We start from the raw sequence: 23,708 nt of genomic DNA, 5'->3' as shown, positions 1-23,708 counted from the left end.
GGCTTCCATGAATGAGCGATAAAATATCTACACAGTCCCACTTTGTGAATAGGGTTTGGAGTGAGATGGGAGGTTTGTGTGTTTTTAACCCAAGGTTACAACAACATAAGAATTAACTGCTTAGGCCCGGGGTGCTTGTACAATATTGATTTTTCACTTTGCAAAAAAGACACTGATGTTTGTATTTAAGAAAAAGGACTTGGGAAGTACTGTCTTAACACAATAGGACCACAGTTGAGGTAGAAGAAAGATTAATATTAGCTACATCTGACTGCTTGGTATTCCAACTTAGCATTTCATTAACATTGTAACATTGTTTTGCACTTGGTTTCCTAGGGAATATGAAGCTTAATGTTGAAAGACGCCTAGTCCAGCAGTTCTGTCCTCTGGAGAGCTTAGAAACTGCTTTTTCTGAGGACTGACTCCTTTCAGGGTCCCTGTTGTTGGTCCTGTGCTAATTACTCAAACAAAACTTGCTTTTCCTTCAACAGACATCAAAGACAATTTTGCCTAATTTATTTTTTGAGGATTTGGACTGGAAATAGAGATGACCACTTGGAAAGTAAGAGCTTTTTCAGTTTCATCAAAACTGTCCAGCATTAGGCCATCCTTAAGAAATGAGTCTTTGAAATAGAAGTTTGAAATGGTCACACCAGAAATTATTAATATTAAACATTTGTTAACTGAAGTATTCCAATATTGAAATACCCTGATATTTCTACTTGGGCTGCTCAGTAAGTCTGTGAGATTTTACTTCGGTTCCAGAGAATGTACTTGACATTATAATGTGGATGAAAGTAACCCCTAAAAGTAAATGTTCTAGAAATCTTTTTAATCTTTCAACTTGCTCTTAATTTTCCTAAGCGTTTTACCCTACAGGTTGAAATCTAGCATCCATAAAGTCCTCTCTATGCCAATAGAGAATTCTATTGCTGTTTTTTTTTAATCTGAATAGTATGCAGAATTTGTGAAATACAAGCAGGTTAATAATCTTGTTCTAACATTCCCATCTGCTGATATTGCTGATGTTTGTGCCCTTGCTCCTTAAGCTCAGCTGATAATTTATCTTCGCATTAATGTGACTTCTGCATTTCACTGTGTGTGTAATGGCCAAGATTTCTGTAGTGCTGAAGCCTACTCCCATTGGTAGGACTATTATATTTCTGAAAACAAGAAATTGGATGATACAGTAGGTGATCCAATTGAGTTAGGGGGCTGAGCAGAATTGTAACCCTAAACTATGTTAGAAGCAAAAGCATTTAATCCATTTTAATAAAGCATTTTCTGAAGTGCTGAGCATCTGTTCTCTCTGCTAAGTAGTAAGTTTACAAAATTTAGTTCATAATATACTTTAAGTAATGACTGTATTCTTAAATCATGATCTCAGAAAAATGAGGGAAGTTGAAGAAATCCACTTTATTTGGTGCAAAATTTGTAGCCCAAGTTACAAAGTACCAGAAATCTTTTAATACAGGATCCTCAACCTGCATAATTAGATTTGTTTAAAAAAAAAAATTACATTTTATCAGAATATTTCAAGTAAGGCAAGGACTTCCTGCTAGTCTTTGATTTGGTACTTGATGTTGATACAATTTTGAACAGTGTATATCGTCTTCGTCTCCCTTTCACCTGTTTCTGAAGATGACGTTTTTTTTCTTTCCTTCCCAAACGGTAAGCTTGTAATCAAGATAGATAGCCTCCTGGTGCAGGAGTTTAGAATAACAGAAATCCTTTGTCATGTAGGTAAATTCTGATTCTTTTAGAGAATCACAAGTCTGAGAATGAATTGCTGCTAAGGAGTCAATTCCCTCCCTTTCCTTGGAACCTCATTTAGCTACCTCAGTGGAAACCATTTACCTCTGAGCAGCTGATTTTGAGCTTTGGTCCACAGACAGAAGAGCATGGGTTTGTGCTTTGTGGCAACCTTGAGTCAACATGTACCTCCTTATTTCCAGCAGTTAAATTTCATTAAAAGACAGGCAAATTATATCTAACAGCTTGCTAAAATTACTGTCCAATATAAGCAGTTGCACTTGCAAGTTACAAGAGAGCTGTGTTTACTGTTTAAGTAATGGCAATTTTAAAATAAATTGACTAGTCGTGTTCTTGATTATTGCAGCTTGCATTAGGCAGCGTCAAGCTATTCGTCTCTCAGGTGTTGTCTTATAAAATACATACTTTCAGGGAATGTTCTACAATAGTCATCAATTGACCATGACCCCACAAGGTTATAGAATAAGAATCTTTCAGGTTTAGAAGTAACTTTTTCAGCTCAGTAAGTTTGATTTGGATGTCTGAGCAGCTACACGCTTTAAAGCAGCTGTCAATGACTAAAGAATTCTGATTTGTCTTGCTTCTTTCTAATTACTGATGCATGAAAACACACAGCAAAGGAAGCAAACCAGAAGAATTAGAAGTTCACTCAGAATTGCAGGAGTTTGGTGGTGTTGGTAGAATAGAGATGTAGTGGGGTAGTCTCCTGGCTGGAGTGCTCAAACTTATGGATACAGGATGAACAGACTGGGGGGCGGGGGAGTGCGTCCTGTGGAGAGAAGAGGTCTGAATGCATGGAGCTCTGTTTTGAAATAAGTGATGACCCAGTTGAGAGCTTTTTGGGTAAAGACCATTCAGTAAAATGATCACCAGTAAAAACCTTTCTCCTTTATAGTGTTCTAATTTGAAGACTAAGAACTGGAAATACTTGGCATCAGTAATTGTTTTTAAAGAACCTTTTGTCTCAGCCACTTTGAGACTAGGGAACTTTAAAGGGAGTATATCAATATATTATGAAGTATTTGCATATAATATTGAGCAACCTGCATACTAGAATTTAGAAGACTAATGTCAGGTATTCCTTCTCCTGCCTTGATGTTGGTAAATAACAGGGGGAAAAAAAAGAGTAAAATCATAGAGATGGGAAAAAGCAGACTCACTTCTAAGAGGGAGAGATGGCAATAGATAAATTAGAACAACTGTCCTCCTTAAAAACTATTTTTCATTGTGTGTTAAAGGAGGCAAGTAAGGCTGTGGAGGGAAAATCTGAAGAGGAGTGAATGGATAAATAACTTCATAGAAGTCCAGATTCCTCTGTGGTATCCCATTATCTTGACTTGAGAGAGGACTTACTGGGGGTTTGTATGTGAGATGTGCTTTGCCCAGATGAGAAAGCTGTCCTATAAGACTAATATTCTTCTTAGAGGCCTGGTGGATGGCACCTGAGAGATAATAGCTATATATGTGTGTTTTCTAAATTTTGGCCAATGTTTTTAACCTCAGGTGCACAAAAGAACTAGTGTCATTCTGTCCCTTGGTAGAAAGCATATTTGACATATGTGAGGTCACACTGCATAGAGCAGCAGAATTAATTTGTGCTAATATGCAGGAAAGGGATTTTCTACATTGCAGATATGTAGATTTGAAAAATGCAGATTATGTCAACCATGGCAGTATTTCTCAATAGGTAGACAGAATGGGTAGGAAAATGCATGCAATGCAAGTAACTGGTCTAGATTTCAGAAACTTCAACTTTAACAGTGATATTGAAAAATAGCCCACTGGGTCATGGGCAGGAAAGAACAAATTATTATATCAGAGTAAGGGTCTAGATGTCTCAAATCCTGAGATACAAGTTGCTAAAAGAGACCAAGGAGCTACATGTGTATTTCTCTAGTTAGTACAGAAGATGAGAAGAAGAAAAAGTTTTGTTGTAGTTGTTATTTTTTGTCCATGTTTTTTTGTTCTAAGATCTGTGGTCCTATAAGGAACAGAAAGTGGCAAATGTGCAGCAGTAACACTGGGAAGTCCTCTCTTACTCTGTGAGCAAAGAACACCATTTCTGCAGGGAGATTCTTCCCATTTTGAGGCATCCAGAGGGCTAATTGGCACCAAAAATAAGTTTTGCCTGATTATAAAAGATCACAGGGTTGATAAGGTCTACATCAGTTTTCTAGGCACTGGAATAAGCTGGTTTTGATTGCTTAATACTTCAATTTTGGGGCCAGATTGAAAAAAAAAATAATTTAAGATTAAACCTCCTATGTGCTCCTATGAGTTGAATGTAATTTTCGGAAGTGTTCAGTATCCAATAATTCTCATTAATGTTCATAGAGGTCTCTTTCAAGAACACATGGGAAGATAATCTGTACTCTGGAATCCAGCAAGCTGGAAATAAAATAGATTTTTAGCATGTTCTTTAGTAATGAGATACACTTGCTTTATCAAAATAAACAAAACAGAAGAATAGATAGAGGCATGGCTAATGGTTAAAAGAAACCACAGGCCTGCCTTATAATAAAGGACTGTTCAAGAGCAATTCATCCTTGGGAAACAATTACCTCTGTCATCCAGCCAAGGTCAGTGGCACATTCCGTTAATAGCTACATCAAAGACAGAAGCATAAATTAAAAGAATACTGTAACTCCAAGTCAGTTTGGGCAGAAAATGGGAAAAAAAAAAAAAAAAAAAAAAGGCAGTTTGTAGGGTCTCCCTTAGCCTTTTCAGTTTTTGCATAAGGTTTTGTGGTCTTTTCTGTGGTAATTTTCATTGTTAATAATTCTGTCCCAAATTGCTTCCAGAAGAGCCCAGGAACATCAAGTCTTGGTTGTGTTGTGGTAATGCCAACATGCTGTAGCTAGAAGGCAAAGGTCTGATTTTGTGCACACAGTTGGTATGTTGGTAAGCCTGGAAGTAATACTACTGAAATGAATTTGACTACTAATAATTGCCACTAAGTAATAGAGGAAATTTCTGTCCTCAAAAGCAGAACATTTCCAGTGCTGGAAGCACGTACACATGCACATGCCCTGGCAGTTGGACTCAACAACTAGTTCTGTCACAGCCAGTTTTTATAGATACATGAATGTAGTAATTTTATTTGTGTCTTAAACAAACATTTTAAAACTTAAAAAGTAAAGTTAAAGGATTTAAATGATCCCTTCTCCTTTTGTGCCCCACTGCCCCAACAGTCAGCCAGAAACCCTTACCACTGCTTTTCTTGCAGCTTCATTTATAGGTTATAAGTCATTCCTCTCAATAGGCTTAGCTTTGAAGTCTAACTTTTGAACTTTAATATACACTACAATACTATATCGTTACATTGGCAAACAATTGGCTGAGACAAGGTAATATGATTTTAAAGCTGTTTGCTCTTGCCTACTTTAATAAAAAAAGAAAAATAGCAACAGAAAAAATGACTAAAATAGTCCTGAATGATCTTAAGGGAAGATGATACTGTTACCACATGAGAAACCTTGTTTCATGTCACATGGGACTATTGGGAATGCGCTTTCTGTCTGTAGCCTTTTAAGGAAAATAAACTATCATGTTGACTAATGTGTTTCCTTCCACTTGTCTATGTGTATTCCCCTTTTCTATCTGTTGTATCTATTCAGATTGGAGACAGTCTGGGGTGGAGATCATACTGCTTTTTCTGTCTGGATGTAATGTAGTGACTCTAGACATGTATTTGAGTACTTAATGTAATAAAGTTGAATCACACAGTACAGGCAGGGGCTTCTTCCTAGGTATAGGCCCATCCATTTTATGTAGCATGACTTGTGGGGAGTAAAGTTTTAGGTTTATTTTCTGTTTGCTTTGAATTTGCAAATAGGTGGGTTTTGGAAGTTTCATGAACTTTAGGAAGTAGAATGGGGTTTTTATTTATTTTTTAAATTACAATGGAATGATACAGGGATCAGAAGGAAATGTGGCTACGTTAATCAAAGCTGTCAGCTCTTATTACTGGAGCACTCTTTGTATCAATTTTTAAAGTGTTTAATAAAACATAGGGACTGTTTCTCCTCTTTCTAGTCTGTAGTCATTTAACTGCACTGAAGTCAAGGGAAGGTACTTTTCATGTGCACCACAGTAATGAGAAGAGAGCAATAGATTCTTTTCTGCTGAAGGTTTCAGCATCTGGTAAGTGGTTTCTTTTCCTAGGTTGAAAAAGAAATCGGCAGTAGGTAATGGCCTCTGTTTAAAACTCTTGATGCACCATTGGCAGCTTTTCCTGGCTAGCTCCAGGGCACTGGTTATCTTTGATATGAATTTGGGGTCAAATTCTACGTGAATTTATTTCTGTAAATCAGATATGGCTCTAATTTGATTTGCTTGTTTAAGGACTGACAGGATAATTTAGTCTCTTGGGTTTATTACATATTCTTATTTTGCAATTCCGTACGTGTGTGTTAAAAATAAGTGAGATTGCTTGATTTTGCATGAGGCTAGGAAATGCAGCGACATCCTTTCAAACCTCTGAAGTTTATGTTGTGTACTAAATGCATAAGTAGTTCTGCTGAGTTTTCCAAGATGCAATCCCTCCTGAGGTAGACTTTGGGAACTGCATAATTAAGACAGAGTGCAGCAGTTTAGTCTGGGAAACAAGCACGAATATCACACTGAACTGAAATGGAAATGATGAGGGTGCACCTTAGCCAACTCAGGCTATCCGACTACTGTAACTACAATAGGGAAAGGAACTCTGCAGTTCTCATAGATGAAAAATAAAACTTGTTTTGCTGTGCTTCTGTAAGAGAAGATGTTGAGTACAGGCACCTCTGTGAAAATTAGTGCTGACAACTTTGCAGGAAGAAATAGAAAAGTGTTTCAAAGAAACATTTTGAAACTAATTTGAATGGAAAGCAGTTCCTAGGTCTCACAGAGAAAAGTGGTCTGCTGAACTTTTTTTTCTCCTTTTCCCATTTATCAAAGAGATTTTTCATCATATTGCACATCTGCAGCCTTCAGAACAAATTCTGGCAAGAGCACTCCACGTCACTGTGTTGGGTTGACCCTGGCTGGATGCCAAGTGCCCACCAAATGCCACTCTATCACTCCCCTCCTCAGCTGGAGAGGGGAGAGAAAATATAACGAAAGGATCATGGGTTAAGATAAGGACAAGGAGATCATTCAGCAATCACTGTCACGGGCACAACAGACTCGAATTGGGGAAAAAATAATTTAATTTATTACCAATCAAATCAGAGTAGAGTAATGGGAAATAAAAATCAAATCTTAAAAACACCTTCCCCCCACCCCTCCCTTCTTCCCGGGCTTAACTCCTGGTTTTCTCTACCTCCGTCCCCTGAGCGGTGCAGGGGGACGGGGAATGGAAGTTGGGGTCAGTTCATCACACGTTGTCTCTGCCGCTCCTTCCTCCTCAGGGGGAGGACTCCTCACTCTTCCCCTGCTCCAGCGTGGGGTCCCTCCTACGGGAGACAGCCCTCCACAAACTTCTCCAATGTGAGTCCTTCCCGTGGGCTGCAGTTCTCCAGGAATTAAAAAAAAACATGTATTTTGAGTGCTGCTGTAGTTGGTCTGTGTTCCCCACATAGTGGGATGAATATACAGAACAATAATTTCCCTGATTTTTCTCAAAAAATCTGAAATACAGAAAACTCAATATGAATTATGTATATTTTTATAATTATTTCCTTTATTATAGAAAATGAATTCACACATGACTTAGAATAACACATAAGCATGGACTGAAAGATAAATATCTGTGTCAATGGTATCATGAATGGGGAATGGATACATTTGAGGATTAGCCTCAAATGCAGTTCTGGATCCAGAGCTCAGGTCTGATACGCTTAAATTTAAAAATTTGAATAATTAGAAATTTATCCTCTCTCTTAGGGAATGTTGTACCTTTCTAATTTTTAGTAATGTGGAAATATAAATTAGACAGAGCTCAGTCTTTAGCTTTTCTTAGTGTTTTTTGTTCTTGCCTTGTGATAGATAAAATCAAGATTTAAGCCTTGCCTAAAGGGCTACTAATCTGTTTTTTCTTGATGTCTATACCTGTTTCCAAGAGGCCAGAGTACTGACTTTAAGGCTGATAGGTTTCTGGGTCTTCTTTTCTTTGCTTTTCAATCCCTGAAGAGTACAGGGCCTCCTGCTAAGACAGTTCTTTTTATACTCTGTCCTGTAGTAAAAAGTAAGCTGCATCTTAACAAGACTTCTGTTTTTAAACAAATGAAGACGTGCCCTGAGCAAAGGTATTTATACAACAGTGTAATCATTATAATGGTTCTCTTCAGGCAAAGTGAGACATTTTAAGTAAGGTCCTTTCCTATTCAAAACTCTGGAATCATTACAGTGGGAGGCTAATAAAGTTCAGTTTTAAATTCTAAAGGAGTGTGGCGTTTATAAATGTGTATGTGTGTTAGGAGTCACTAGTCTTTGCTATTTTGCCTGCTAAATGTGGGTAAACTGTTTTTCTGGCTCTCAGGAGACCTGCCTCACTCTTACTTTTCGCTGAAGCGATATTTGACATTGGCCAAATCATCTGTCACTCATGGGCCTCTGTTTATGAATCCATCTCTTCAGCTTGTGGAATTAGATGGCAAATTCTTTTTCTTTCCAGTGTTTATGTTGAAGCTGCTGCCCAGCATTCCTTTTTTGTCTAGGGTCTTAGTTTTGCTGTAATGCTGAGAAATTACTTTTTCGTCTCCACATCCTAATGAAAGGAGCATAAAGAAAGCAGGAGCCCCATAGTGTTCTGCTGGAGATGGCTCTCTGGACCAGAGGAATGTTTAATTTTCCCTAAAAAACCTAAGGCTGGATATGGGTGAGTAGGTGACAATAGAGACATATAGATAGTAAGAAAAACTGTAGTCTGCTAAGTGCTGGTTTCTTGCAAGAGATTTAGTAGTGGTACTTTTGGTTCCCCTTTAAGGGGTTGGAGCCCATAAGCTTATATGTTTTTGCTAATCACTGCTAGCTGAAGATACAGTTTTCTGGATTGGTGGTATAACCACAGTGTCTTATCCCAAAGATGGCTACATTTCCAGAATCAAAGAAATTATTCCCATGTAAATAACATGTAAATTGGGTTTTATAGTTTGTCAAGAAATTTGGGTTATTTGGAGGTAATAGCCTCTGTTTAAATGTGCCTTTCTTATTGCAAGAGTTTCAGTCAGGTGACATGTAACTGGTCTCTGTATGTAGGCTGGTTTTCTTATATGTAACTTGATTTTCCTTTTGTACTTTTTATAGTTATCTTGGAATGCATTGGCTTACACATGTCTGTAAGAATTGCATCCACCTTTCGCCCTAACTAGAGGTAGGATGTGGTTAGTATGTGCTAGCATACCCTTCTAGTAAAGCTCTTTCTGGAGTAACTTTGTCTTGAGATTCCTGGAGACCTTTATTAGATATTTGATAGGCCTTGCACCAGCCCTATAGGATGTGGATATGCATTTCAGAAGTTGGCAGAAACACACTTTTATTGTTTTCTTTTTTTCCCCAGAATCATACAGCCATTGCTGTAATGGAATATATGAGCATGCCTTGATATACTTTAAAGATCCAAAAAATGCTGCTGCACTTTTCTGTTGGTTCTGAGTTGGCATGTCCTTCCCAAAAATTTTCAATGGTTTTCTGTTTAGAATAGTGCTTATATTTTAGATGGCATTGAAATTAATCAGAAGCCCCAACACATGTTTGAGTGTTGTCTGGAATAGGAATGACCTTTTTTTTTTTTTTTTTTAAGCAAAAAAAAAGTGCATAAGTGCATTTCTGCATCAGTCTCTATAGTCCAGAAACATCACTTTTTTCTGCCTAGAGAGGCACTGTGACATATGGTGGTGGCAGCGGCAGCTGAATCTCTATGAAAATTTAGAAATATGTTGTGTGAATTTCATTGGGAATCTAATCTTAAAAAAGACCAGTGGAGATGAAAGGCCATTGCTCCGTGTGCTGTTTTATACAACTCTCCAAGGATTAATTAATTTTTCTGGTACTGGTGATGAGCAATTGTACCTAGTGGTAATTTGGTAGCTGGTAAGTTGATGGAATTCCAGACAATACAGACGTTTAACCATCTGCCTTGTTTGTTTTCACTTGAATAAGCTTTGCCCAGTTCAAACTAAATAATTTTGAAAGAAGAGACTGGAGAGAGAAAAAGCCAAATGTTTGTTTACTTATTTACAAACCAAAATATTGTACTTAGTTTTAAGTATTGTTTACACTGTAATCAGCTTTTTAAATTTAGTTTTATACCTGATTGCAAATAAAGACATATGTATGATTAGTGACGACCAGCCTTCCCACAGTCATCCCGAACTCTTTAAGTTGTATTTTGGAAGTAAATGTAAATCACTGTTTTTCTGCTTGTGGTGGCAGACCTTTTTGGCACTGAGAAAAGAGACTGCATACCAAGTTTTTAAAAAGGTGCAAAGATAATGTTGATTAATGTGGGTTATTATGTAAGTACTGGACTAGCATTCATAACAGAATCAAAGGTGTAACAAATTAAACTTGCATTTAATTTTAATTACAAATTACCTCATTTACTCAGTCCTCTACCACACCTGTCTGCTCAATGATCATTATCGTGACACTAAAAGCACCAAAATATTGGTGAACCTGCTATGTACAGCAGTACACTTGCTTAAAGGAACTATTTCCTAGTTTAGAGAGGCAAGCACCAGAGTGGTCACCTTAATCTGGCTTCCACAGTCACTAGGCAAAGCCATATGACTTCCCCAAATTAATTCATAGTTGAATTAGATCTTTCAGAAGAACATCTTATCTTTACTACTCTTGATAGAAAATCACTGCTCTTGGTAATTTATTCAAATAATAAATTATCCTTAAGAGAAATACACCAAACAAAACATACACTTAATTTCTAAGCTGTTCTTTTTTAATGGTTACCATTTTCCATCAGTAGAAGCTTTTATACTTTTGTGTTTCTAGATTTTGAAGATCTGTGTGGCTTGTAGCTGCTTTTGCACTCAAGACAGTCCTCAAGCTTCCCTTCAATAAGCAAGATAGATGGAGTTCTGTGCCCTTCTGCAAAGTATGTTTTCTAATTGATTTGTTGTGTTTGTCTCGCTTGAATATTCTCCCATATATCCACCTCATTTAAAAAATTATAAATCCTTGAATGAGGCCCTATTCCAGCTGTGGCTGTACCGGTGCCAAATACAGAAAGTAGTTTAACATCCATTTGTGTGCTCGGGATTTCCCTGTGTGCACATCCAGTGATGATGCTAAACCTTTGCTGCGAGGTCTGTGAGATTAATTCTGGTGACTCTAGGTCTCTTCTAAACTGCTGATTCTCAGTGTAGTTTCTTGAGATGCAAATATGGCAACATAATTTTTGTTAAACTTGATGTTTAGCACAGCCTTTACTTTTCTTTGCTCAGCTTTCCCAGTCAACCCATTTTCTTGCTTAACATTAGTGTCCTACTGTAATACAGAGCATTTTTCAGCCTATTATGCATAAGCCTTATCTGCAATGATTTAAGTTTCCTTTTAAATAGCAGTAAAGATGTTAGTATGGGGTTAAATGCCAGATTCTGCAGTGTTCATCTAAAACCAGATGATTCTTATTTACAGTTGTTTATTGATGTCTATTAATGATTTTTTAAAGAAAATACATTTTGTGTATTTCATGTTGACTTTACATAATTCCAGTTTCTTAATGAAAAATGTCATGAGCTGCTAAGTTGTTTTTTGGAAACATGTATCATTTTGAAGATGTAGCCTTTTTTATCAGTCAAGCTTTCAAATGCAATTAAAAAAAAAAAAAGTTAGATTCAGGATAGCTAACTTTATTTCCCATAAATCCATCTCAAATGGTGTTGGTTTCACTTTATTTTAATTGCTTATTAGTAAAGTTGTATAGCAACCATTCGGGTATTTTGCCATTAGCTGATTTAAGGCTAAAAAGAATATAATTATCTGAGTTGCCCAATTTGCGGATTTTGTTTTTCCTTGCTTGTTTTTTTAAAGCTTAGCAATGTAATCTTTTTCTGACACTCTTGATGCTGCTTGGCTAGCTGTCTCAAAATTCTGGGATGCAAGTTATCCAGCTCTATTTAATTTCAGCAACTGTTGATTAATTTTCTCTCCCTAATTACTGCTGTAGAAAGCACCTCACCCTGCAACTGCATCATCTAGCTTTTTCCTGAAGACTAATACTTAGTGAATACTTTTGGGTTTTTTCTGTATTATTATTTCTCTTAATACTTCTGCCACAAACCATGCAGATTTACAGCACAGTTATAAATGCTGTGTTCTTAATGAAATCTTTCTTAATGTCCTAAATTCTGCTGGCCATTCATTTTTTCTTTATTTTTCTTTTTTCTCTGGTGAGTTACGCAGTTTCTTAGTCCTGACTCATATGTATTGCTGGGAACAGCTTTACATTCTTCCATTCATTATGTATCTCTCACTACTCATCTAAACCACGTTAGGTTATTTTTTTTTTTAAATCAATCTGACCTAATTTCTGTTTGAGGTATGACCTTCTGTGAGCTTGCAACATGTTCTTAAACAGTGCCCAAGTTCATATACCCCAAATCACTTGTTCTCAACTGACTTTTATAATGAACAATTCACACTGTTTTATTATTCAGGTTTCCTGCTTAGTTTACTGAAGGTTTACTTAGTTTACTGTCACTGTTTTTTGTTTTCTTGCATTGTGGGTAGTTTTGTTTTGTACATCTGAATCTTAACTTTACTTACAATTTTGGGGAAGAGGTAAGCAAAGGCAAGATGGTGATGTTTTCTAAAGGGTCTTCCAAGAACTGTGCCATCATATTCCTTTCCTTTTTTCAGTCTAAGATTGGTAGTTCAATCTATTCCTTTGACTATAACTTGTCACATTTGCTTCAATTTCGTAGTAACTTTTTGAACAGAAATGTGCACAAATACATGCAAATGAAAAATACTGTTAAAAGTTGGGCTGCATTTGAGATATTGGTATTGCCAGTTGCTAGAGGATCATAGAATCCCATGGATCATCTCGTAGAGTGGAAACAGTATATGTTCAGTGGAGCTGGTGTGGATGCTGAAGGGCTCAGTTTTCTGTTCATAGTTTAGAAACAATCATAAGAAAATTCCTATAACAGTTGTCCTTGTGGACAGACCTTCGAGTGCTTAGAGAAAATATTTGTGTATATTCCATAGAAAAAACCCAGATTTTATTGACCAAGGAAGTTAGTCTGGTATAGTCTAGCTTGTTTCTGCTGTAAAGTATGCATTCAGTTTTGATAGATGAATGGAGTTTGGTTTGTAGTTGTATAGGTTAAGGAAAATATTATTAATTTGGCCTAAGTATTTTTGACACTATAAATAAATCTAAAAATTTATTTATAATTTGTAAGAAGACATGTCTGTTAGATAAAGTATTCAAGTGCTCTGATTTGGAATTGAGATTTTGAGGTAGAAGTTGGCAGCTTGAATACTGAAACAGTGCTATCCATAGATGGTGAGTTTTGAGTGTAAGCTTGATAAGCACGATCATTGTACGATTCTTCTTCCTCACTTGAATAATTGCCTGAGAAGAAACTGTTCCTGGGTCATCTTGGTACAAAAGGACATTTGAGGATAATAAGTTTTTGGTTTAGAGCATTTTTATTTTTATTTTTTCCAACTGATACTTATGAATGCAAAAATTCTGCTTTGGTTTGGTCTTGCTCTTCTTGTATATAAACATTTTTCTGCTATAAAACTAATGTAAAATGTGCTAGCTGTAACAGTGAAAGAGTACACATACTGCTGAAAGTTAATCAGATGACACAGAAAATTAACTAGTATCATCTTAGGGTAACTTTTGATTGCAGAAATCACTCTTTGCCCTGAATAGGCAGTTCAAATAAATCGTGCAAATAGACAATGAGTTAATGGAATAAATTAGAAGGGGATTAGTAGTAGAAGCCCTTTATTCATCAGAGGAATGTCAGAGAGCTGTATATACCACTTAAGAATTAAATTTTCCAGTTTCCATGTTATTTCATATTATTGTTTTGATATACTCATGTTGAAGGTATAGGATGAATCTTGAGTTTGTGTTCTTGAATGGAATAGGTATATCCATTTGTAATCTACTTTTTATTCCTTTTCAAATTTGGGGAACTTTATTAAAATAATTTAAATCTGGGTCAAATACTAGTCTCACATCTGGGACATCCATACCATTGACTGATGAAATAGGCTATAAATTTTTTCAAATAGTAAAATAAATTGTGGAAAATTTACCTAGTTTAACTCTATGTGAGTGAAGTGGCACTAAATGATAGCAGATACTAGATCTACAATATTGATGTGATAAGTAGGATTTCTGAGAACATATCTTAAGTTGATTCTACTGTGATGGGAAATTTTCCTTCCTGTCATAAGGCTTTGGATTGTGCCTTTAGTAAATTAAAACAAAATAAACCAAGAAATTAATTTAAAACTGTGTTGATTCAGAAGGAATTAAGTGTTGCCACACTTACATCTAATGCATTCAAGAATTGTGTGTAAATACATATTGCACTTAGGCTTACCTAGTTATTTACATATTATATGCACTACAGTATAGTAGTTTTAAATGTCTTTAAATGCAAACTGCTGCTGAGGTTTGATTGCTGATTTGAGATAATACTTCACTTGTGTTTGGAAAATAAATTCCTCGAGGGAAATCAATATTTGTCATGTCAGATTCCATACCTTCGTTTGTTGGGGGACAGGGTTGCCTCTGGGGAAGAACTGATTGTTCATATGCTACTGTATTAGCAAGATCTATTTGCGGAAAAAAGGATTGCTCAGTCCAGATTCATCTATCATCCTACTCTCTTCTGTCTTTTCCCTGAACACCCTGCACCAGCGTGGGTAAATTCTACATTCTGAACTCGAGAAAGTAATAGCTCTGGCTCCTGGTGCCTTGTACCCAATAAATGTTTGACTGTGTATGTTTGTGTTCAGTAGGGATAGGGAATACCAGTGTATGGGAAAGATAAAAGGGATTGTAAATAGCTGGAGAAACATGCTTTACTGAGGTTTTTCTCCAACATAGAAATAATGACATAATGTATGCAATAGAACTGCCTTTTTTTCCTCATGTTATTGAGTGAGTATAGGCATATATATGTGTGCACCAAATGTTAGTAAAATAAATTACATACTAATAATATGCTCTGATTTGTCTTCAGAATTCTCCCATGAAGTATGATGCTCCAAATAATTCATCATATGTATATTTCTTCTTTAAATAAAAAGCTGTTTTGTAAATTTAGCCAGCTTCTCTCTATGGACATGTAGAAATTGGAGAAAAAAGTTTAGCCTGCCCAGTAAATAACCTCACTATCCATCCAAGTAGGGTAGGCACAAGCATGGTTCCCTCATTGTGCCTTTCAGGTCAGTCTCCTGCAAAATGGGGTCCTTGTGCTCTGTTTGCCCCCATGCACAGACCTACAAGTGTTCACTCTGGGGGAATGTGGCTGCTCCCCACACTGCTTTTGAGTTTCAAATCACATTTCAAGAGATGCAGTTGCTTCAGGGACCTCTTGTGAGATTATGTGACTCTTTCATCCAAGATTACTCATCCCAAATTGCTAATTCTGCAGAGTAGCTTCTTTATCAGTAATGCAAAGATTCCAGAAGCGTACTAGCCTGCTTTAATAGTGCAAATGTCCAGGGCACAGGTGCAAACGGAGAAGCTGCATCTGAGCAAATCTAGAGCTGTGGTAACCTGTGCTGGACATTCTGCAGAGATGCATATCAAAGTACTTTGTAAAAGTAATAATTTTGAGTAAAGTATTCGCCTGTAGGAATACAGATTAGTTATTGCTATAGCAACCTGTATATATTCTTCAGTTAAAACAATCAATTACAAAATATCAGTCCTACATCTTAGAGTAAGGCCCCAAATCCCATTCTTCAAAGTTAACACATAGGTCAATCACTGCTTGGAACGTATGTTCTACATATAGAACTGGAATACTTTGCTGCATGTTGCTATGTAGCTGTTGAGTTTCACTTTCCATTTATCTAAATACATTAAGAGTGTGTTACATGCAAGCAAAACAACAAAAGAAAATCTCCAAGTGTTTTAATCACTTGAAACATTGTATTCAGGAAATGTTTGGTTTTGTGGATGTGGGTTTCTGTGCTTTAACACTGCTCTAGCAGTGTGATACTGGAAAGTGTACTCCTATGTTATATCACTCATTCAAGGGCTATTGAACAGGTCAAAGGGGAGCATGTAGAGAGCATGTTGGATTGCCAGTGGGTAGGAGCTTTGCTCAACTTGTGCAATGCAAAGTTAATAAGCGTATATTAAAATGAGAATCAATTATCAAGATTAATACTAAATAACCTGGATTAACTCAGGTTAGATTGTTAGTGCAATTACTTCAGAGAGTATAAGAATAAGAATTAGTTGTTAAAACTTACTGTCAAAGAAAATCTTTCCTTGGAAGTGATTACCTATTAAACTGCATTAATTTGTGAAGTTTTAAATTTTTGAAGATTTAACTGATACAGGAGACAGAATGATATATGTCTGGCAGTTCACATGTGTTGATACATATATATGTGTACAAACATCTTGTTTTAATCAAATAGCAAAATATGAACTACTTTACCTATTTCTACTGCAGAGAAAGGTTTTTCCAATATCACTGTAAGAACTTGACTACAACAATATGAAAGGAGCTTTCTTCAGCACACATGTAAGTATTTTCAGTGTAGGGGATGTGGATACTTTTGCTCGTGCTAGTCATTCAAGGAAGCAGTGGAGATAGGAAGAGGATGGGGAAAACACAGCCTTCCATGTTTTTAATGATTATTAGGAAGCCAATCTGTGGCAAGATGCCATTTAACAAGTTGAGGGAGTAATATTTATCTAATGTAAGAACCTGCTGCACCATAAGGCTTGTGATGTTATTGGTGGAAACCTAATGATATTTTCCTTCAATGGTCATTCATAATCTACCTTTTTTTTCCATATTGAAGAACAGATTTCTGGGACTGGTTGTGGAATGTCCATCCTTGGAAATTCAGTTGGCCAAAGTCATGGTTGAAATGATGTAGTGGTCGCAATAGTTACTCTTTTGTCCCAAGGTGGGAGGCGACATTTGCATAGATCCCTTCTAGCCAACATTTTTAGACTGCATAGGAGTTCTAATAAAAATAGCTACTACTTCTCTCTGCACCTTTGACTTACGGATCTTCTAATGCTGGGGGGAGAGGGAAATGCACAGTTCAGCTGGTTTTATTGCTTTTGGAAAAAAGAAAATTATTAGCTAACTGAAGTTTGAAGGTAAGGGGGGTTTTTGTTTGTTTGTTCTGGCCATGCTGTCATTTTGGGTTTTACGATTAATGATTAAATTCTTTGATTTCATACCAGTTTGACTTGGGAAAAGACAGATTTCCTGCCAGGCAATAATATCTGTGTGTGAACTTCTAAAGTTTCTACAAGCCATAACCTTGAAATATGTTAAGGTTTCCATAGTGCTTTTTTATGCAGAGTTTGTGTGCTTGTGTATTTGTTGCTGTTTACTGAAATTTGGTTTCTTGGCAATTAAGTACTTCTTCAATAGAGAGGAAAAATGAGAAAGCTTTCTATGGATTTTTTTTCCACTTCCCTTCTTTCCAAAAGCTCATAAAGTGAGAAATGCATGTCCTTTTTATTAATTCTGTGATTAAATTATAGGTTTTAATTTTATTTTTTTTTTCTTTTTGGTAGAAAATGTTAGATCATTTAAAAGACTTCTGGCTTCTGGACAAATTTTTACCATTTCAAGATGCCAGAGCTTAGGTTTCTCAGCTACATTTTCCTTTTCTTTCCATGACCAGATATTATGTGACCCTGTACTTCAGTACATTCTAACAGATTTTAAATAAACCTTCTCTAAATTAGTGAAAGAAAATTAGAAAATTTCCAGGGAAATCCCTTGCCAGATAGCACATCTGTCAGTGCATTTCAAGCTGGAGTAATTTTCATCAGCTTCGATCAGCAGTTTTGTTCAAAACTCAAATAAAATGTTTGCTAAAGGCAAATACAATTATTTTAGGGCATATCTCAAACTTTGATCAAGTACCAAATATTTTACTGTTGAAACTGTAATGTCCCAAATTATATCAACAATGAACTAGTTAAATAAAAAACTAAAAGAAGCATCTGAAATGATGCACAATAGTGTGAAAACCTCTGGAGACATTCTGTAAGCAAAGTGAAATAGAAATGACTACTCTTTCAAATACTGATAATATGCAGAGATGTTTGTCTTCATCACTAGCTGAAAATGTGGCATATCACTATGTAAATTTGATTTTAGTTCTAATTAAATATTTAAAAGATGTTGGTTTTCTGTTGCCCTTTTGAGAAGACAGAATATTCTAGGTACAACAACTTCTGGCTTCATATTACTATAAAAGTTGTTATAAAAATTGTTATAACTGTGTAAGATCTGTTGACAAAATATAGTGAATTTGATGTCAATTTGAACAACAAATGTCTTCTAAGTACTGTCTGAAGATGGATATTTTAGCTGGAATGTAATAGATTTCACTTATCTCGGTGATATTTAAGACCATTGATAATTTTACACAGATGAAATTACTTAAAAGAGAGTATTATTTTCTTAAGGTTTTGTACAATTAGTCTCTGGGAAAACTACTTTATTTTTTCAAACAGTCAGTAAATAGGTGATCACTTGAAAATGATTTAGTATTCAAAAATTTCATTTTAACTTGAATACGTTATGCTGGTTTAGTACTTGAGTTCTAGGAAACTCCTTCAGCTGAAACTTGCAGTATCTGGTTCTGATCTTCTATTGCTAGGTGTAACTCTTCTTGCTTTTAATGAGCAACTTACATGTCATCTAAATGAAATTAGGACTGGAAACTGTCCAGCTTCTACTGTCTCGGGTCAGATGGCAGGATTGTTTGTTTAGGGCTCTTTCTGCAAAAGCTGTGCTGTCAGAGGGCTTTCACAATGGTATCCGTTGCCTCAAGAGCATGTACATGCAGTCTGGAGGAGGCGGTTATCACTGGAAAAGGACTTGCATATAAACCCTCACTAGATCGGCCATCACCTGCTCCTACAAGGTGCAGAGGGGCTTTTTTTGGAAGAGGAAGAAGGCACTGCAGAGCGTGTTGGGGAAATGCTATTTCTCCTTGATTCCCATGTGCACTTCTAGCTTAATTCCTGCCTGATTTATTTTCACAGGAACTAGCAAAGGGAACATGTCAGCTGCTGTTATTGTTGAGAATTAAAATTGAATGCCTTTGATAAAAACTGAAACGACAGTCCCCTGCTATGTTTTACCTTCCCAAGTCTCTTATGGTAATATATAGTAAGTGTTAACAGAAGTAGCACTTGGACCATTTCAAGCAATTGAAGAGAAAATTCAGTAGAAGCCCTGCTGAATTTACCAAGCCTAGGCAAGCTTGGTGTTTTATTTTTCTAATGGAATTTTTTTACCCAAGCTTTGTTCATTACCACTTGTGCATGGAAATCAGAGATGCACAATGAAATCATAATTCATTCTTTGTATATAAATGTTACACGTACAAACTGCATGGAGAGAACATTATTAAGAATGCAAAAACAAGCAGCTGAGGGAAGAGGGTGTTAACATTAAGGTTGGCATTGCAACCTAAATTCAGCTTCTCTTATGCATATGCATTATGATGAAGTCTTTAGCTATAAGAATGCATAAGACTTTTCCAGAAGATGTCTTCCTTACTCAGTACACGAGATGGACAGTACTCAATTAATGAGCAGCTATTCAAGATGTTGTTTTATCCTCAGTGTTTGATATGTGACCCTAAGCCTTATTTACAGTGCATCGTTCAGATGCTGCTCAGAAGTCAGAATTATTAATTTCCTCATAGGCTTTTCTGTGCTGCTCATCACTGCTGTATCCAAGTGCTTCACAGGTTTTAAATTAAATTTATCTCCACAAAACCCCAATGAGGGATGCAGTATTATCTCTATTTTACAGATGGGGAACTGACAGAGATTAAGGTCAGAATAATTCACCAAATTTGGATGCACTTTTTAAGACATAAGATTGGATTTTTAGAGCCCTTCAGATCATATAGTACATACCGTGTTCAGAAAACAGCACTTGCTACTTCAACTTCAGGTGTGTTTTTCTTGTGTCTAGATATCTTCCTCAGCATCTCAAGTGTGTAAACTGAAAATTACGTGGCACTATTGATCGCTAAGGAAAAGTTTGTATTTGATACCTTATGTAGTATCACACAGGAACTCTGAGCTTTCTCTGAAAGAGGCAAAACTTCAGTGAATCACCTGCAGAGAAGAGACAGTGGGTCCTGCTGAAAACTCTAATGTATGATTTTATTATTAAAGACTGTTTCTTAATGATTGTACATATATTGGGATTACACAAGCCATCTGAATGCTCATCCTTGTCAGTTTGATTGTTTGATTTTTGCAATGGAGAAAGATTAATTTGAAATATTGAAATTCATGATCCCGTTAATTTGGGGAATGAATATTAATTGAGAAACCCTATTGCCTAAAAGGTAGTATTATCTTTTCTATAATAAATATTAAGAGGATCTTTCCAAATGTACTTTCATTTATTTTCATATTATATTCAGATTTCTTTCCTCTGCGAAGACATTCTAAATACCAGAAGATTCATGAGCATGTTTAGCAAAGTACTATTCCTCAGTTTAGGAAAACTTTAACTGGTGATTTTTAAGTGTCATCTCCACGTTTTGTATAGCAAGTACAATTACATGTACCTGATTTTACTTGTAATTTCTCCGTTGGTAGTTTATTTTATGCTAGTTCTTCTTTTAGGCTTGCTGGCTGCTAAAAGAGAAGCATAGATAATTCAAGGTAACACCTTAGGTCTTCATAGTCTTTTAAAACCAGCAGTATGGATTTGAACCAAGGCTAAATATAGTGATCCGTGAGTCTTTCAATTAATTCTGGAGAATTTTAATTTTATTAGATTGACCAAGGAACAAAGATTTCACTGTATCCTTTTCTGGCAATTTGTGCTCTCCTAAGTCTATCTGTGCTTTCTTTTCTTATCTGTAAGATGGATATTTCTATATATTTTTCCAAAGCTCTGAAATCTTTAGCTGACAATGATTAGAGAAATGAAATGTTTCTTGTGTTCAGTGCGGCTCTGCCTATCAGAATAGTGGCTATGTATGTTGTAATTGCCTAGCTAGTTATAGAAGCAGTTTCTTTAAACACCTTTTTAGTGTTAGCCTATGTTTACCTTATTATTAGACTACATTCCTCATATTGTGTGAAGTGCATAGCTTTTGTGGAACTGGAATGCTACTCTATGTGTAGAGTTGGGAGATTTTGTCCTGGCTATGAAGTGCACTTCTGTAAGCCAATACATCTCTTATAACAACAAGAGAAAATGAATTTTTCAGTAGTTTCAGTCAAAGTCTCTTTTGTTTACAGTTGTAACCATTTCCAGGCTGCTTAGAACCAGCTATTCCCAGAGCTTTATGGTATTGCTGTGGCATTACTTACAGAGCAACTGCTTGCTATTGAGGAAAAAATGAAAGTTAGTGAGAACTCTGCTTGACTAAGTATAATTACCTACTGGGTAGCTTGTGTAGTACATATGTATCATGTAAATGACCTTTTAAATAATAAAGACCAGGCAAATTACATCCATTATTTAAGAGGTGCAATGATAGTCCAAAGTTTTCATTAGAAATAACCAATTTATGCCCACCTTCTGTAAAATATTTGATACTGGTTCTCAAGCAGTCAGGGCTGTAAGTGGAGGGCTGTGGAACTGAGCTAACAGTCTGTTTTATGAATTATCTGTCCAGTGGAAACCAGTGCAGTCTGAGGAATTCACAAATAAATCAGAGCTTCAGCTTTGACAAATGCTAGCCAAATTCTTGAACCTACAGAGGGATCTCCAGTTGAGTTCTCTGCCAGTTTGCCATAGTTCAGTCTAAACATTCATCCTGCAGATTGTAGATTAAGATTTAATCATGTCTATAGATTTCTAATTACTCATGAATATCTTATTAGAAAGCCTTGCTGGCAAGGATCTCCAAAGCACTTTCACTAGATTATACAGAAATTTGTTCCAGAATTGGTTGCAGAACAGTCATCTGGCACCCAATTCTTATTTAAAATGTTATCAGGTTTACTGACAAATGAGAACATAATACTGTCTCAGTTATTCCAATTCACCATGTGACCATAAATGTTTTTTTTAATCTTGAAAAGTTAAAAGTAGTAACACTAAAACATTTTTTTATTGATGCCTGAAGTGATGCAGAGTTGGAAAGGAAACCAGAAATACAGCAAAAACATACAAAATTACTTGCTTGGTTTATGGCTTGATTATGTGACTCATGCAATTGTGTGTGGTGAGACTAGGTCAAAAAATAATCATATAGACTATTGTCTAAAAGGAAAAAAAATCAGGAACCTTAGGGTAGTTACAGGTAGATTAAAATGCATATTTTTCAGGATAGTTGGCAACCATGAAGTAAAAAGCAAGCTGGAGAATATGCAGATGCAGGTAAATGTTATAATTGGTATACACTACAACATACGTACGACATAAGACCATTAAAGTAATAACACTTGTAGAAATTATGTGCACTTAAAAGATTTCCTATCTTTTTAAGGAAATGTTTTAAGCAGTCCTTAATCTTTTACCAAAGAAGATGCGGGCCAGCATCTTGAAAATGCAGGTTTAGGCTCCTTAGCACAATATCTTCCCCTCTGGTTTTGACTTATCTGTATTTCTGCTGCAAGTATTACAGTGCAGAAAATACCTTATTACATCTATATTTTTGAAATTTGACTTTAATAATATTGACAAGATTATCTTTGACTTCTTTTGCTTCTGTAAATTAATGAAAGGAGAAGACGCTGGTGTTGTGTTAAGTTTTGATTCTGAAAGTAACCTATGGAAGCTAGAAAACTATATGATACGTTTTAGTGGTTGATTTGCTAAGAGCTCATGTCTACAGTGGAAAAAGACTCATAAAGAAAGCAATTTAAGGTGAACATCTTTAAATAAAAAAAGTGCTTGGGAGATGCGTGCAACAGTGATGGCTATTTCAGCAGGTAGCATAGTAGTCATTGCCCTAATCTAGGTAAGGCTTACTGTAGCATTATGATGTTGCACAGAAATTATTATCCTCTGTTATTCCAATTTCAGAGCCTAAGTTTCACTACTGTTATGTCAGGACACCACATTACAGCCTGTTGTCCAAAGTCCAGACAGTTGAATACAGGGAGGTGGATTCACTCAGAGACATCTCTTGCTGTAGCAATGTTTCCTAGAAAGCATCAAAACCAAATTCTCCCTAGCATGATTGTGTCCGTGGCCATGTTCCAAATACAAATTTAGACTGCAATGGACAAACGCTGCATTGACCCTTTTTTTTTTCATAAGCATCTGTTGCCTGTGTTTTGAGGTCTGTGTCCAGTAAAGGCTCTGACAAACCTCATGTTGGCTTTAGACAAGGAAATTCGGCTCTTTTGGTTGGGAAGGAGAGGCAGAATGGCCAGGTCTTATGCTAAAATCTAACCCAAAATCTGTTAGGATTAGTATCTTACTGGACTAAATCTAATGCATGTGTATATTAGATAACAGGAACTGCAAGCCACATTTTCCCAGCAGAAAATATCTTACGGAAAGGGGTCATATTCAGTAAATAGATGTGTTTTGATATAACCCTAGTAGGGCTGATTTTCTGCTACCAGATATGCAACATCTCCTGAAAAATAATCACATAAGACTGGCCTATTTTTGCCTAAATTTAGTTAAGTCATCGTGTTCAGAATTATCTAACCAACCACAGTAAACTGTAAGTAGTTTCCCATCGTGCTTTAATGCTGGTTTGACAGTGAGAAAGAGTTTGTTTCCCTTTCCAAAATTTGCTTATTCTTTCCATTGACTTGTAACCCAGTTGTCATTCAACATTACCTTGTTGACTGAGTACCTCAT

The 23,708-nt window shown here is 36.1% G+C and overlaps 1 protein-coding gene across 8 annotated transcripts in view; it reads left to right on the top strand.

The window, feature by feature from the left end:
• The window catches only part of FHIT (fragile histidine triad diadenosine triphosphatase), a 629,655-nt gene that overhangs the window by 163,384 nt on the left and 442,563 nt on the right, over positions 1-23,708 (top strand). The window contains exon 4 of one of the 8 annotated variants that reach the window (XM_030043301.2): positions 10,702-10,804. The exons of the other annotated variants lie outside the window; for them this stretch is intronic. The gene's annotated coding sequence lies outside the window, so the exon portion shown is untranslated. The remainder of the gene's footprint in view (positions 1-10,701; positions 10,805-23,708) is intronic. 8 annotated transcript variants of the gene reach the window in all.

This window comes from Aquila chrysaetos, chromosome 20, assembly GCF_900496995.4.
Source record: "Aquila chrysaetos chrysaetos chromosome 20, bAquChr1.4, whole genome shotgun sequence".
Taxonomy (NCBI): Eukaryota; Metazoa; Chordata; class Aves; order Accipitriformes; family Accipitridae; genus Aquila; species Aquila chrysaetos.
Note: the sequence above shows the minus strand (reverse complement) of the source record. Positions and strands in the feature narration are given on the sequence as shown.